Raw genomic sequence first — 15,380 nt, forward strand, 5'->3', positions numbered from 1 at the left:
TGTCCAAGTTTTCTTTGGTTATTGTTTCAAAATAAGGGAGATTGGGATTGATCAGCTTTAGGATAGTTCAGTGGCAAAGAAGGACCCCTGCAAGAAGCATCAGAGGCTTGTGTACAAAAGGTGGGGCAGTAGGAGAGTTCTGCCCAGTGTGCAGGCATTGGTTGGATAGAAGCGCTCTCCGTATGTAGAAATTTTAAAAGAAAATTTAAAAAGAGAAGTCAGTCTGCTCTTTAGTATTACTATACACCTGCAACTCTAAAAACGTCAGTGATAAAATCTTCCTCTGTAACAAGGTCTCTTTTGGTCTAAATTCTAAAAAAATCCTGCAGTTACTCTTGTTTTAATTTAGTTACTGTTGAGTTTTCATCTGGAGTTTGTAAATTCCAAATTAGCATATTTTAATTCCTTATTTTTTTTACTAAGCTTTGTAGTCTAAGTGGAAGTTCATTCAGAGAACTTCTAGTTGCATAGTAGGTCCCCCAGCACAGGAGGCCTTGGCTATACATGTTTATCTTAAGAGTAAGTGCTTAAGAGTCTGGAATAATCCAAGTTCATTTCAGGTACAGTTTGTGCCTACAACTCCTGAGATACTACGTATTCCTTACAGGAGGTTTGAAAAAGCAACTAAAGTAACTAAAAACTTGAAGAGACAGAACGTGAGTTTTGGACTAAATTTTTTCATGTGCAACACTTCCCTTAATCTGGGTTCTGTGGAGGGAGTTTAGAGGGACTCAGAAACTACTGAAATAGAATGCAGAATGTGTATGTATGTATATGTGTATTTTTAAGAAGATGTTCTGTAAGTTTAACCAAAGAGGTCTGTGACCCAAAAAACATAAAGTGTATCCAAAGTCTCTTGTATATTCTTTTTTTTTTTTTGGCTGTGCTGTGCAGCTTGTGGGATCTTATTTCCCCGACCAGGGATTGAACTTGGGCCCTCCACAGTGAGGAAGTGGAGTCCTAACCACTGGACTGCCAGGGATGTCCCTATTATAATATCCTTTTTAAAAACAAATTTTTAATGTTTTAATATTTTTGGCTGTGTTGGGTCTTCATTGCTGTGTGAGGGCTTTCTTTAGTTGCAGCAAGCGGGGTCTACTCTTTGTTGCGGTGCGCAGGCTTCTCCTTGCAGTGGCATCTCTTGCTGCAGTGCATGGGTTGTAGGTGCTCAGGCTTCAGTAGTTGTGGCACATGGGCTCAGTAGCTGTGGCTCGTGGACTCTAGAGTGCAGGCTCAGTAGTTGCGGCACACAAGCTCAATTGCTCTGAGGCATGTGGGATCTTCCCGGACCAGGGCTCGAACCCGTGTCCCCTGCATTGGCAGGCGGATTCTTAACCACTGCGCCACCAGGGAAGTCCCTCTTCTATATTCTTTGATGTTTTATAATACACAGAGTCAAATGAGGAAACATTTTTCTATGAAAATATGTGAATTATAATTATAGTCATATATGTAGTATATGACAACATGTTGTTGTTAATTATAATATAATATATATTAATATTATATATAATAATCCTGCAAAAGGTGAATTTGAAATCTAAGGAGGTTTATTTATTAATGAAGAGCAAAAAAGGATATAAATAGATGTTCCCATCCACAAGTGATCCCCTTGTATGTTGAATATATACATTTTATGGATTGCATGATATTGAATATCTGGAATATCATTTTGCTGTACTTGAATAAAAGTTTGGCCTTTAATTGCTGAGAATTACAGAATTTTAGCATGGAAGGGATAGTAGTAAGTCTGAACTTCGTTCCAGCTGCTAGCACTGACTTTAAGATCAGATGATACAAAATTGTTGCCTAAAGATTTGTATCTAAAAGAAGAGTAATAGTTAAATTTTGTTGGGTGCTTATTATATGTTGAGCACATGCTTTATGAATTATCTCATTTATTCTTACAATATACTTATCATTATATAGGTCCTATATTACATATGAAGGAACTAAAATCTAGGGAAACTAGGTAATTTATCCAGGATAATACAACTCGAAGGTGGAAAGTGAGAATTCTAACTGTCATTCTGTCTCCCTCCAGGGCCTGCTCGCTTCACCACCACCCTAAATTGACTCCCTGCCATGATATAACTTGACTTTATCTGTTTCCAAAACATCCTAATACCACAGTTTCTTGACAGATCCACTTCTATCCCAAGTTGATAAACACCTATCCTTTGATTAAATACTTCCAGGGAGGAAATTCCAGCACTTTTCTCAATTGTCCATTGTGGTAACAAATTCTTCTTTAAAGGAAACCATTCTGGAATGTTTATGGAAGGCTAACATTGAGGTAGGCCCTGCCTCAAATGTCATACTAGACAAGTTCCTCTCTGATCATTGCTTTTCTGAGCACAGAAACACAGTGAATGGGATTAATAAGAACAGATCTGGGTGGGATATAATTGATCACAGAGGAGCCAGTGTGTGTGCATGTATGTGCATGTGTGTGTGTGTGTGTGTATGCTATAGCACATTTTGAAAAATAATTTGCTCCTTAATGTAAATATTTAGAATTGATGGTGGGTGTTTGCTTGGCATTTTGTCAGAAAGTAGAGACTGATAACAAAGACTTACTGAAAATACTTTACTGGGGAGTGTGACCCTAGGGGACCCAGCTAAAGATGGAGAGCCAGGAGGAGGATGTGCTATCAAGCTGGCCACTGCTTCAGCTGACTGGCTCCTCAGGAAGACCACCCGGGGAGCTCTATGGAACACATTCCAGGACCCTTTGTTGGAGGATGGAAAAGGGAACAGATAGCCATGGACTCCCACTGGGCAAAGATTTACCACAGGGTGTTTAAGCTGTCACACTTCTTTCTGGGCTTTCGTCTAAACCAAAACTTCAACCAACAAGCCTCTGGGTGGGACAAGAGATGTAAGAGAGGCCTCGGGTGAGACACTGTCAGATTGGACCTGTGTGAAGCCAGTTGAAGCCCATTGAGAACTTGGCTCCTGCAGTGGCTAAAAGAGACAGGCCCAGAGGATAGGAGGTGGTACATGGGAGCTGTGATATAGCAAGTAACATTATTTTATTATTATTTTAATCAAATTATTTTATTATTCAATTCACAGTTTTTCATTTCTTGGCCTACTTTCCTATAAGGAATGTCCTACGTATCATATTCATTGGGTTTAATGCAAGATTCTCAAGCTTTCATTTTCTGTTCATTCTTTGAATATTTATTGGATATTTACTGATATTCATTGAGTTGTATTAGACCTGTGTAGGGAACTGGGGATAGTACTACAGTACTAGCACACAGTAGGCACCTTTTAAAGAAATAAAATGGCCTTCTGAGAATGAGTATTAAGTACTATGCAAATCGTAAATGACCAGAGGGGTGTCCTACTAGATAAACCATCTAATCATTCTTGTAGGAAGTCTCTAACCCCCTGCTGTAAATGGCTTATGTCTGCCAAGGGAGTAAAGACTGTTTACTTTATTATCTATGTACTGCCTAGGGATAGGGGAGGCTGAAATTTAGACAGATTTCTGTACTTATCTGTAAGGTGCCTCCGAGGCATAAGAGAACATTCGGAGGAGCTGAAATCCAGGAGCAGTAGCAGCTGTAGCAGCAACCACACCTACACTCACCTGGCAGTCTTCCCAGGCGGAAGGTGGAAGATGTCCTGTCTCCTTGCCAGCACTCTTTCCTTGAGCATCCTAGTGGCCAAACAACCACTCACTGACTCTACCCAAAGCGCCTGGTTTCGGGAGCCAACTCGTTTCAGCACTTCCCTGGGTGGGAAATATCGATTCCTTACAAACTTTGAGGCACAGTTGGCTGAATTCTGTTGGTCACAAGCAAAATGCCCTGCCAGGGTTATACACACACACACACACACACACACACACACACACACACACACACACACACACACACACACACACACACACACACACACACACACACACACACACACCATAATAAACTTTCCAGTGCCTTAGAAAGTTACTGAAATAAAAATAAAATCAGATTTAAATTATTCAAATGATAACATTTTGGAGGACAGGAAAGTCTTCCTAGCCCTGCTGGTGCTTTCCCTCACTCCAGACCCATCTTCTGGCCTTCTGTGACAGTGAAGCCCTAGGTAACATCATGCTGATGACCTCCGAATTAGCTGATGTATGGGGAGCTGTCACTGTTGTTTAGTATTCACATTAAACTCTCAGGGCAGAGTGACCAGAGCATGCCTGTGCTTTATGGGGCAGTCAAGGCAGCCAGGCTGCTGGAGGCTTTCAAGGGGAACCTTCCACCTGTGGGGAGCGGCGGGGCCATTGTGTAGCTGCGGCAGGGCTGCGGCCCCAGGCTGAGAACTGGAAGGACAGAAAGGTAAACTCAGTTGGCTCTTCAAAGGACTCGCTCTAGTGACTGAGCACAAAGCCCCCGGTAGCCACCCCTACCTCATGCCCCAAGGAGAATTTCACGGTTCAAAAAAGGTAAGGATTTCTTTTGGAGAAGAGATCTTCAGGCCTAGCTCACCCCTCCCCTGGTGCCAACGGTAGAGTTGGGGACAAACCGCCTGGGAGAGAGCATCGGGGTAACGCGCCAGCTCGTGTGCCTGCTAAAAGGACAGATGCGCGTTGCTGTGTGTGGAGAGTGGGGATGGGGGACGGAGGTGGGGGGGCTGTTAAGACCCTTCTCAGTTCTGAGGGGAAGAAAGGCGGAAGTGCGAGGATACACGGAGAGCAGAACGAGTGTAGGCTTCGCGGCAGCAGAGTGTGCGTCGGGGGTGGAGTCGGGGTGTGGTCTGGGAAGCGTAGGAGGGATGGGGGCGCACAAGTTACTGGAACAGGCGGACAGACAGGTTGCAGTTGCAAATCATCAAGCCCCAAATCAATCACTCATTCCATTTAGAAGTACCTCTCCTCCATTTCGACATAAAAATGTTTAAAACGATCTGGGGGCAGGGAAGGAGGGAAGAAAATGCGCCACGGTTACTCCTTTAGTTTAATACTCTCTCCTCCACAGGGGAATTAGATGACCCCACGATCCAGAAATGTATGGGAAAGCAGCAGGAACCCGTTCTGGGAAGCACGTAATAAAATCAAAAGTCACTTTGGATGGTTTCATCTTCAAGCTACAAAGTAACCTCGGGATCTTAGATTAGCCATTTTAATCTCCACGTGCCTCAGTTTCCTCATCTGTCCTCCGAGAGTAACATGTGCTGGACCTCTGCGCGGGGCTGTGGTAGAGATGAGACTGAGAGCGGTGTGGGTGAGCTCTCTGAAGCCGGCACCACGTCTCGCCCGCGCCACCAAGGAACGTTGGTGTTATCCTGGAGCCCCAGGGACCCGGTGGGGGAAGACTCGAGCTCTAAAATTAGTCCAGCTTCCAGGCCCGGCGCCCGGAGCGCCCTCCAGCTCGCCGCGCCTCCCCCATCATCCCCCTTTCCACCCGCCCCCTCTCCCCAGCGCGGCGCTCCGAGATCGCTAGTCATCCCGGACGCCGGTGCTTCTCTCCCCCTCGCCCTTTGCGCTCGCGGTTTGGGAGGAGGAGACAGCGACAGAGAAGGGAGAGGGGGAGATGAGAGAGAGGGGCTTGGCCGTGCGTCGGCGTCGGCTGTGATGGGGAGCTGGGAGCAGCCAGGCGCCGAGCAGTAGCGGCGGCGGCGGCAGCTCGGGGCACACACGAGAGCCGGCGCTCCTCCCGGCAGGCTGCGCTGTGATCTGGGCTGCGGATTGGGATCTCGAGCCACCGTCCCCCTCCTCCCGCTGCCGTTCTCCTCGTCCCAGCTCCGCTCCTCTGCCTGCGAGCCCCGGCGGCGGCAGTGGCGGCGGCGTCCCGAGCGCTGAGCGCCTCTGCTCGTGGCTCCAGTCCCCGCGAGCGCGCTACAGGCACTGCGGCGGCAGCGGCCGGGTGGCCGGCTCGCCCCGGGCACGAGCGCCGGGAGAGGAAGAACAGCGGGGGAAGCGCCTGGTGTAGCGGAGGATCGCCGGCGGAGGCAAGGGTGCGTGGGCATTTTTAACGTGATTATTTGGCTGTCCGGTGCACCGGCTGGAGCGCGCCTTCCGCAGCACAGCTCCAGCTGCCGGGTGCAAAGTGGCTGCGAGGTGGGCTCGGGTAGGCGAGAGCCGGCGGAGCGCGTGGGGGAAACTTTTCACCTTGTAAAGTTCCTGCCTCAGCACAGCTCCGAGCAGTCTTTGCCGCTGCAAAAAAGAGGGGAAGGAGCCTAGGTCTCGTGGCGGTAGCCGGGAGGTTGGCATGTAGAGTTGGTTAAGTTTGGGGCTGAGGATTTGGAGAGGGGACCCGAGGGGGCTTGCAGATCAGTGCACCCATCCCCCGACCCCCCGAGCCCCGGCCGCCCGCTGCAGGTGGATGAGAGGGTCCAGGCAGCGAACCTGCTTGGTAGCCGTTGCCTGGCGGGCGCTGTGGGGGACGTTCAGATGCCAATGGATGCACTTGAGGGACCCGGAGGCTCAAGTTGGGTCGTCGCTTGGCGAGGCGCCGGGTGGAGCAGGGAGCCCACACTCCACTTTGGCCAGGGAGGGGAAAGGGTTACTAGACATTCTGCGGGTCCACTCCATGCTTGACTCCGGTTTGCGGGGGTCATGGGCAGGGTGAAAGGTGCTGAATGGCAGCGGCTCTCGGACTGGGGAGACAGTCTTTTACGGAGTGGCGGGGAGGTGGGACTTTCCCTGCTATCTTGACAGGGAGAGGGAAACGGAGTGCCTTGGGAGTGCACGGATTTTGGCGGGCGTGCGTGAAGGTTGCTTGTCTTTGAAAAGAAAGCCGCGCGGGTTTGAGTGTCCTGGGGGTGCGTTGCGGCCCTCCTTGGGTTGGGGAGTGGGGGCGAACGCGAGGGCGCGCCAGTTCCACTCTCAGGGCCCCCTCCTGGGCGGTGCCGGGTAGACTCCCCGGTGGCGACCAGTGTGGGTGCGAGGTCCGGGCGGGGGTTTGAGGCGCGCGGGCGGGGAGGCAGCCGAGGTGGCCGGGGCAGCCTTCTCGCGGCGCGCTGAGCACCAGGATTCCGCCAGTGGGGGTCGCTGAGCTAAAGTGCATCTGGCCCCCCGGCTTGCACGAGGTGGCGGGCCCGGGGAATTTTTAGCAGCCCTGTGGTCCGTACTCCTCCCTCCACTCTCCCGCTGACTTCTGTCGCGTGTGCTTTCCGAGACGGTTAAACATTGACCGCGATTAGGCTTCGCGGAAAGCAGCTTTCATTGTTCGCTTTTCCCTGCTCGGCTCTAGTGGGCGGGGGCGAGCAGGGGGCAAGGATGCGGGGGTGGCGGGAGGTTGGCTGTGAAGTAAGGGAGCCTCTTGGGTAGCCTGCGACCAGAGGAGAGGAGGGCGCTCCTGGGATGTGTGTGTGGTGATGGTGGTGGCATCCAGCGGCTGCAGCTCCGCGTGATAATGGGGGCAAACCTGGCAGTGGAAGGGGATCCCAGAAAGGATGTGAAGAGGGAGGGAGCCTGCAGGGACCTGGCGAGGTCACCGTGGAGGGGCGGGGCGGGTTGGAGAGGCCCCCGGGAGGGAGAGGCGCCTGCGGCCTGGAGCGTGGCCGCTCGGTGTCTTGGGCTCGCGGCGTCTGGTCGGTTCAACCTTCCTCGGCCCCGGGCTCCGTCTCATCGCCACCGCGCGCCGAGCGGGACTCTTGCTTCTGGTTGGGGCGAACCTGCAGCAGCCGCGGTGGGAGGCTGGGAGGGAAGCGCGGAGCGCGCTGCTGCTTGAAGAGTCTTTTCTCCTCCTCTCCCCCCAGTCTCCCGCTCCTCCCCGCCCCCAGACTCCGGCGCGTTTGTTTTTCAAGTTGGATCCCACTTCCATTTACAAGTGTCAGACAAACCCGCGCGAACCTCCCCCATTCACCCTGGCCCCAGCCAGACGCGGGAGGGGCCGGGGGCGAGCTGTCTGGGCAGCGCCTAGGGCAGTGCGACGCTCCCACGGGGGGGCTGGACTAGCTTGGGTTCACGTTTGTAGGTCCTTGATGTTTAAAAAAGAGACACGTAAACAAACCACGAAACCCAAACCGCTCTGGCCACTTGTATTCCGCCGCTTTTCTCCTCCTCGCCTCGGACGTTTTAATTTTCTGGCCCCAACGCCTGTCTTTTTAAAGGCGAGTCAGGGGCGGTGGGAGGCCGGGGGCGGGGGAGCGGGCCGACCAGTTCATCACGGTGGATTTGTGCTCCCGGCTTTGTTGCTAGGATTAGATTCTCTGATTCCGCCCAGGCTAGGTTAAAATACATGCAGAAAGACTGAGAACCGACCAGAAGGACTGTAGACGACTTTGCCCGCATCCAGGCGTTAAGTCCAGGTGGTAGAATGGGGAAGCCCGCCATCTAGGAATCGAGAACTGAGGTGCTCCCTTCTCAGTATCAATCAAAGAGAGCCGGGATTTCGCTTCCACCGGCAGGCATGCAACTTCTCTTAACGTTTATCGAAAGCCTCAATGATGTTCTGGTTTGTGACGTGGAGATTTGAATCTGAGAAGGAAAGAAAGGGAGGGGATAGAAGAGAGAGAAGGAGGGAGAGAGATGGAGAGATTGAGATTCTGCAGAATCCTGGAAACTGCACCGAGCCAACTGCTCCTTTTTTTTTTTTTTTTTGAGTTCGTATTCCTAAATTGGAGCAGTTGAGCCGTGAGAGAATAAAGGGCAGACAAGAAAACCAGGGCGCCAAGAGACAAAGACAAAAAAAATGCATAACTTTAGCGCTTTGATGTGCTTCTTGTCCTCGTAGGGTGGAGTGGGGGAAGGGTATTTAACGTTTTACAAGGAGAAAAGTTGTCTCTTAGAATTAAGCGATATGCTGATATTTAATCGTGAATCCTTGTTGTTGCCTTTTTTGGAACTTTGACAATGAATGGTGGTGGGGCCAGTTTCTGTGCACAGTGAGCTGGGATGAGAAAGTTCCCAGAACTGTCCAGTTATAATGTCTTCATATCAGAGCCACACAGAGACCTTCACATGAAAGGCAGCTGGCTCAGAGATCAGAAATCGGTCAGCTGCTGGGCTGGCTCCATGTCTTGGAGCTGTAGGATTTTCACAGCCAGTGTTTGTTGACCGGTATCAAGCCCCCCTCCCCTTCTTTTCAAATTTATTTGTTCTGGTTCCTGGCAGAGTCATTCTGGGGATTTTTTTTTTAAAAAAAATAGTCAGGACCCAGTCTATCTGTTAACTAGCAATTACAGTTGTGCTGAGCTACTCAAAAATGAAATGAGTAGCAATAAACAGAGTGGCTGCCCACTGACCTGTATGCTGTATGGTTAGTTTGCCAGCTCACAGCTTTTTGTAAATCAACGGCTCTTCACGCTGCTCACAGAAGAATTTTTTGATGACACATTTTTGATGTGTCAGGTTATGTTATCAGCCTTGCTTTCTTCATACGCTGCAGAATGACCCACTGTCATCTGGCTAATGAATGATGTTAAATAGAAGTAGGCAGTTACCAGTGAGGAGTGGATATTTAGTCATTAGCAGCTGGTGTGAGGAGTGGCTCTTGTGTTGTTATACTTTATTAATAGCTCATGAGGCTAAGAAGACCATGGTGGCTTTATTTTCCTGTTTGTGGAGTTGGGTGTGGCTTTCCTTGACACCCCACTTCTGTCCGGTTGACTGGTAGGTTGGCTTTTTCCTGCTGAACAAGAGGGAAAGGATGATATTGGTGATGTTTGGTTACTTGAATGGTGAGTCATTCCTTGGTTCTTTTCTTCTGCAAGAGCACTGAGTGGGGATCGTCTGATGGGATCAGGTGGGACCAAACATTTGGATTGATTTCCTTTGATTGCTGAGGAAGGACTATTGATGAGCTGTTGTCTTTGCTGATTGTGACAAACACCAGGAAGGAATGATAATCTAAAAGAGATCTGACAGACCTAGTGGGGAGGACATGTCTGCTGCCAAATTCCTTCCTGAAGATAAGAGAGCCCCTGATTTCCACAGATGTGCAGAATCTTAAAAAATTAAAGGAAGAAACACACCCCAGTGTAGATTGCTTTGCTTATTGATGCAATTTTCTGAAATATGTTTCAACCTCTAATTGTTGAATATGTCTTTATGAGCTTCTTTCTACACCATTGTGAAGGTTGGCTCTATTTTTATAGTCTGTCCTTTGAGGATACCATGCCTACTGCCTAATAGATGCTAAATAAATATTTGTGGCTTAGGTGACTTCCTCTGTGAAGACCCTGATGGTACATTTCTTTTCTGTGTTTTGCTCCATTTTATTCTACAGGCTTCTCAAACTTACTGATTTTTCTGTCAATTGAAGAGTATCTACTTCTTTAACTGGCTTTTTTCTTTCTTTGTTTACACTGCTTCTTTTCCCCAAATTTCTTTCCAAGAATAACTTTAGGAAAGCTTACCTTTCCTTAAAGAAATAAAAACAAAAAGGCTCAGTTTAATGCCACAGATTGAATTTATTGAGAACGTATTTGACACTTGTCTGGTGGCTTCGAGCCAGTTTCTGGTCTACCAAAATAGGCTATCAGTTACATGTAACAGTGACAAATGACCATTCTAGTAGTTCTGGATTGGAATGGCACTCCCTGGTTAGTCTTAATTTTAGCCAGTTCTAGGATTGAGATATTTTTGTATTAAAGTAGAAGGATTGAAAATTTGAGAATGGATTTCCTGGCATGATGGTGGTTGCAGAAAATAGAGAACAGATTTCAAAACTTAATGAGCAAACTCTTTATATAATCAAAGTGTGTTACTTCCTTCGCTGGATAGATATGTATGAATGTGGAGGCCTGGGAGGAGGTCGGGGGAGGGTTGTGAGATTGTCCTTCTTTAGAAAATGCTTTATGAGAGTATTGCCTGGCCTGGAGAGAAAGGTTATACATGGGACCCCGAGAGGAATCCTTGAGCAGATTTTAGTATTTCACCTTTCCGATCTTCCAGGGTTCCAGGATTGTGGATTACAACCTCTATTTGATAAAGGAAATTTGCTTAATTAATTCTTGCCTTTGTGTGTCTTAAATTTATCCTTTTATTTTTATTCTGTTATGTCACACTGAATTTAAAGTCATTTTGGTTTTTTTTTTCCTTTTAAAAAAAGCTTTACTTTTTTAAACCTATTTTTTTGTTTCTTTTATCTCTTGAAGAAATTTATTTCACTTAAATTTCTTTTCAGTAATATTTACGACCCTACGCAGGATTCAGATATGCCCATTGTCAAAGTAAAATGTATCCTTTGCTCCTGTATGCTTACTGTGTTGTTGAGAAGAGGGGAGGATACCCATGTGTGCAAACTAGAAATCAACACATGACATATGCGTTAATCGACAAAAGAGTGTCGCTGAGCAGGGTCCTGGAGGGATAGATTAATATGAGCTTGAGCAAACTTTTAGGGGGAGTATAAAAGTGAATATAATCCAATTTCATAATTCTTAGTGAAACTGTAATGTAAGCAAGACAGTACAAAATTAATCAATTCTTTCATTTCTTTAGGACAGTGCTCCTTTTTGGAAGAACACACTCACGGAACAGGCCAAATAGGCTGTTGGAATGTTATTCAGTATTTTGGTAAGACACCAGAATTTATTCAGGCCCTTTTCTCCATTATGCTTGTGTGGTTCCCCATCTCCCCACCCCCAGCTTCAAAGAGGAACTTTTAGGCGTTTTAAGTGTGTCTGGGAGCCTGCATGCAGGTGCACCTGCCTGCCCCCGTTTCCTCCACTATGTATTCACACACTCTGGCTTCCTAGTGGTTCCATCACTAATTCTGGGTTTTTAAAGGTTTTTTTTTTTCCTGTTGGTAGTATTTAAAAAGTATGGGCGCGTAGGCTTCCCTGGTGGCGCAGTGGTTGAGAGTCCGCCTGCCGATGCTAGGGGACGCGGGTTCGTGCCCCGGTTCGGGAGGATCCCGCAGGCCGCAGAGCAGCTGGGCCTGTGAGCCATGGCCGCTGAGCCTGCGCGTCCGGAGCCTGTGCTCCGCAACGGGAGAGGCTACAACAGTGAGAGGCCCGCGTACCGCCAAAAAAAAAAAAAAAAAAAAAAGAAAGTATGGGCGCGCAAATAAGTTGCCTTTTAGGGAGGCAACTACTGATTCTTTAAAGAATCATTCATTTTTGCTGTTTTGCATAAAATTTAATGGGCCCTTTATGGCACTACCTATTATTATTCAACAGGGAACTCTGGGAGGCTTCTCACACCACCCAAAGCTCCCCAAAGTGAAACTAAAGTAGGAGTCCTCAACCTTGACTGCACTTTTGGAATCACCCAAAGGCTTTTAAAACAGCTGACTCACAAGTTGCATCCAGACCGTTGAAATCAGACTCTCTGGAGGTAGCACCCAGGCATCAGTATTTTTTAAAGCCTCCCAGGGGATTTCATTGGTTAGCCAAGGCCAAGGACCACTACTACAAAGGCTGTACCTCCATCTGGGAGTTAGAGTTCACTCCTGTCCGAAGCTCCCAGACCCCAGGGAATTTGAATGGAAATCAAAAACGCGTGCTCTGCATTCTCCTGCTGGGAATGGAACCCCTGGGACTCTTTACTGTGTTGAAGTTAAGCTGGACTGGCCCTGACCGAGGTGGCTAGGAAGGTCCCGGCTTCCATCCTCCTGTGTTTTTCTTGGTTCTCAGTTTTGCCGGTGCTTAACGTTCTTCCTGTGGCCTAATGTGGATTTAGCCTGTTTGACTCTAGTTCGCCATGGTGCCTTCTCCAGCTGGTAATCACGGTGCTGCCTAGGAGCTGGTAAATGATATTTGGAAAGTTTCAGACAGCTTCAGGAACAGAAATTCCTTCCTTTTTTCACATTGGATTCTCGCTCTATCTGGAGTCTTTTTTTCTTTTTTAATGTAATTCTGAATTTGGGGAGTGAATTCAATGTAATCCATCAATATATGCTCCCTTTTCTTTCTATTTGTAGGGATTACAAGAAATGCATTGCACAAAAAAATGAATCAGGTCTTCAAGAAGCTTACAGTCTAGTTGTGCCTCGAGATGTGTACACTTAAGGAAAAAAATCACGGCACTGTTTAATGCTGGAGGTGAAGGGATCTATGAAGTTTGGCAGGCATGCTTCTGGCACATGTTAGGAAGAAACTTCATTCCCATATACTGATGTAATTGGCGTCTTCTTAGTTCCATTTTCCTCTGACGCTTAGTTAGTAATCTCAGAATTAGCTTTAGCACAGAGAACTTTGAGGTGTTCTGTCACTTAGGAATTCAGCATTCAGGTCTGTTGCTGGCTTTTTAACATTCAAAAAAAATGTCAAGTAAATGGTAAGCCTAGTAATGCTAGCTTTCAGAATGAGTGTATGGGTGAAAAGGCCGGAACTTTTACCTTGGATGTTCAGCGTGAGTTGCTGAAACTTGCACTTTGCAAAGCAGTTGCAAATACGGTTTCAGTTATTCTTTATTTCTTGTCTTTTCTTTTTTGAGATGTCAGAGACAAGCCTAGCTGTTGAGTGACGCACAGATAGGAAAGGTTAACCGGAAGTTTAATTGTAACTTTAGGACTTCAAGTAAATGAAATTCCCAACAATCTGATAAAAAGTATAGCCTTTACCGTACCAGAGAAGGTTAAATAGTGAGCACAGTGGAGCGACTATTACATTTCACATTTTGAAATAAACTCCAAATTATTAGTGCTACTAAATATCCGTATCATTGAACATTACTTAACACTCATAAACATCTGAAAGCATGCCAGATAATACAGATTAAATCTAGTGACAAATGTGCTTAATGACAGTATAAATATCATGTTTTTTTTCTAACAGATAAACAGTGAGTGTGTGTGTTCTCTTCAAAAGCAGAAGGAGGCTATATCTTGGGAGAAGGGGTAGCTTGGTCTTTTTTGCAACCTAGAGCATCTGTTACAAATGACGTTTCGCTGATTTTTAAACATCTGAGTATGTGATTAATATTTTGGGCATCTGAAGTCTGTTTTTAAGACTGGTTTGAAATTCTGTTTGGCTCTAAGTGGTGGCTAAATGATGGCTGTTGGTGCCGCGATAGGTTGAGAAACGCACTGTGTGATACATGTGGCGTGGACCTGTGCCAGGCTGGAGTGCGTAGCTACGGTTTCATCAGATTGGCCTGGCTGTAGAAAGCCTCACAGTAAAGAAATGCACACACGAAAATAGGCCAAATGCAGACAACTTTAGCATTGCTGGATTTAGGGAGAAAATGTGCATCTTTCCCACATTTCCAAAAAGGTTTCATAATAACCATTTCAGTCAGATGAACCAGAATTCAAAAGTATGTAGTAATCTCCCTTGAGAATTTGGTACCTATCTGATAGGACTGTAAAGGCATTTCAGAATGTCAATTAAATGGAAAAATATGCCTGGAATTGAATATAATTAAGAAATGCTGAAGTCTGGTGTCTGCATATTCAGATGCTGTATTCCATGGTTTAATTAGTGAACCAGGACTTGCATTTATTGACAGAAGGTCTCTTTCTCATGGCATGTTTCACCCTCTATATTGTATTTATCTGATATTGAAATCCACACTTCTCTGCGTCCTTTTCAGTTTTATTGTTGATCAGTTAATGGTATCAATCCTTTTTACTCCACATTGTGGCTATGGAAAAGTTCCCAGTTAAACAGGAGATTGGAAAATTCTTTTCTTTTTAAAATATCTTTGTTGTGGGATGTATTTCTTTTTGAACTGCATTTGATGGTTATAAAGCCTTGAAAATACTGTAATTAATAAAGAAATAACTTGGGAATGTTGACAACAAGTGAGGAAGAGGGAGAAACACAGTTCACCTAATCCTTGAGGATTTGCCACTACCTGATTACAGTTTTTAGCTGCCTCCCGTACTGGTATTAATGTGAACAGCTAGTTTTATACGATCTCTTAATTCCTTGTCTTCATAGGTATGTTCTCTAACTAGCAGCAGTTTAATGTAATCTGGCATTTCATCTTTCCCGTAGACATAGCAGATCATTCACAGTCTGGGAGAACTAAGTACACATTACATTGTTAGCCTTTCTGAGGGCCTGTGCTGGGTTCTTCAAACCTGTGTGTCATTGTTGGCAAAAATGTATTGAGTGCTCTTATTACCTTGTACTGATTTTGCACGCGGCATATTAAACAAATGTGGTGCCTGACCCTTCAAAAGTTAGCTTTGTCCATTGGCTCTTGTTTACCTAGATAGGCCCAGAAAAGGACAAAATGCCTGTGGGACCAAAGTCAGAAAGGTGGCACCAGCAGCTTTTATTGAGATGAAGTGACATCATCTCCTTGGAAATGCCTGCATTAGCAAGGGGACAGTATGCCTTCCATTTACATTCAGAAGACAGTGACTACAGTGCGGAAATTATGCAGTCTAGGCAATTGACTGGGAAATGTAAGACAAAAACATACTACCTTGCCAAATCAATTTCCTAGATCTCCTTGAATTATCCAATCATTAGATAATCTTCTTTTAGTTTGGAAGTGCAGATTTTGTATGTGTAATTACTTGCGTTAATGACTT

The 15,380-nt window shown here is 46.4% G+C and overlaps 1 protein-coding gene across 1 annotated transcript in view; it reads left to right on the top strand.

Annotated features, from left to right (window-relative positions):
- Window positions 1-11,440: 11,440 nt before the first annotated feature.
- The window catches only part of FAT3 (FAT atypical cadherin 3), a 696,814-nt gene continuing 692,874 nt past the window's right edge, over window positions 11,441-15,380 (top strand). Inside the window, exon 1 of the mRNA XM_060157887.1 lies at window positions 11,441-11,467. The gene's annotated coding sequence lies outside the window, so the exon portion shown is untranslated. The remainder of the gene's footprint in view (window positions 11,468-15,380) is intronic.

This window comes from Lagenorhynchus albirostris, chromosome 9 (assembly GCF_949774975.1).
Source record: "Lagenorhynchus albirostris chromosome 9, mLagAlb1.1, whole genome shotgun sequence".
NCBI classification, from domain to species: Eukaryota; Metazoa; Chordata; class Mammalia; order Artiodactyla; family Delphinidae; genus Lagenorhynchus; species Lagenorhynchus albirostris.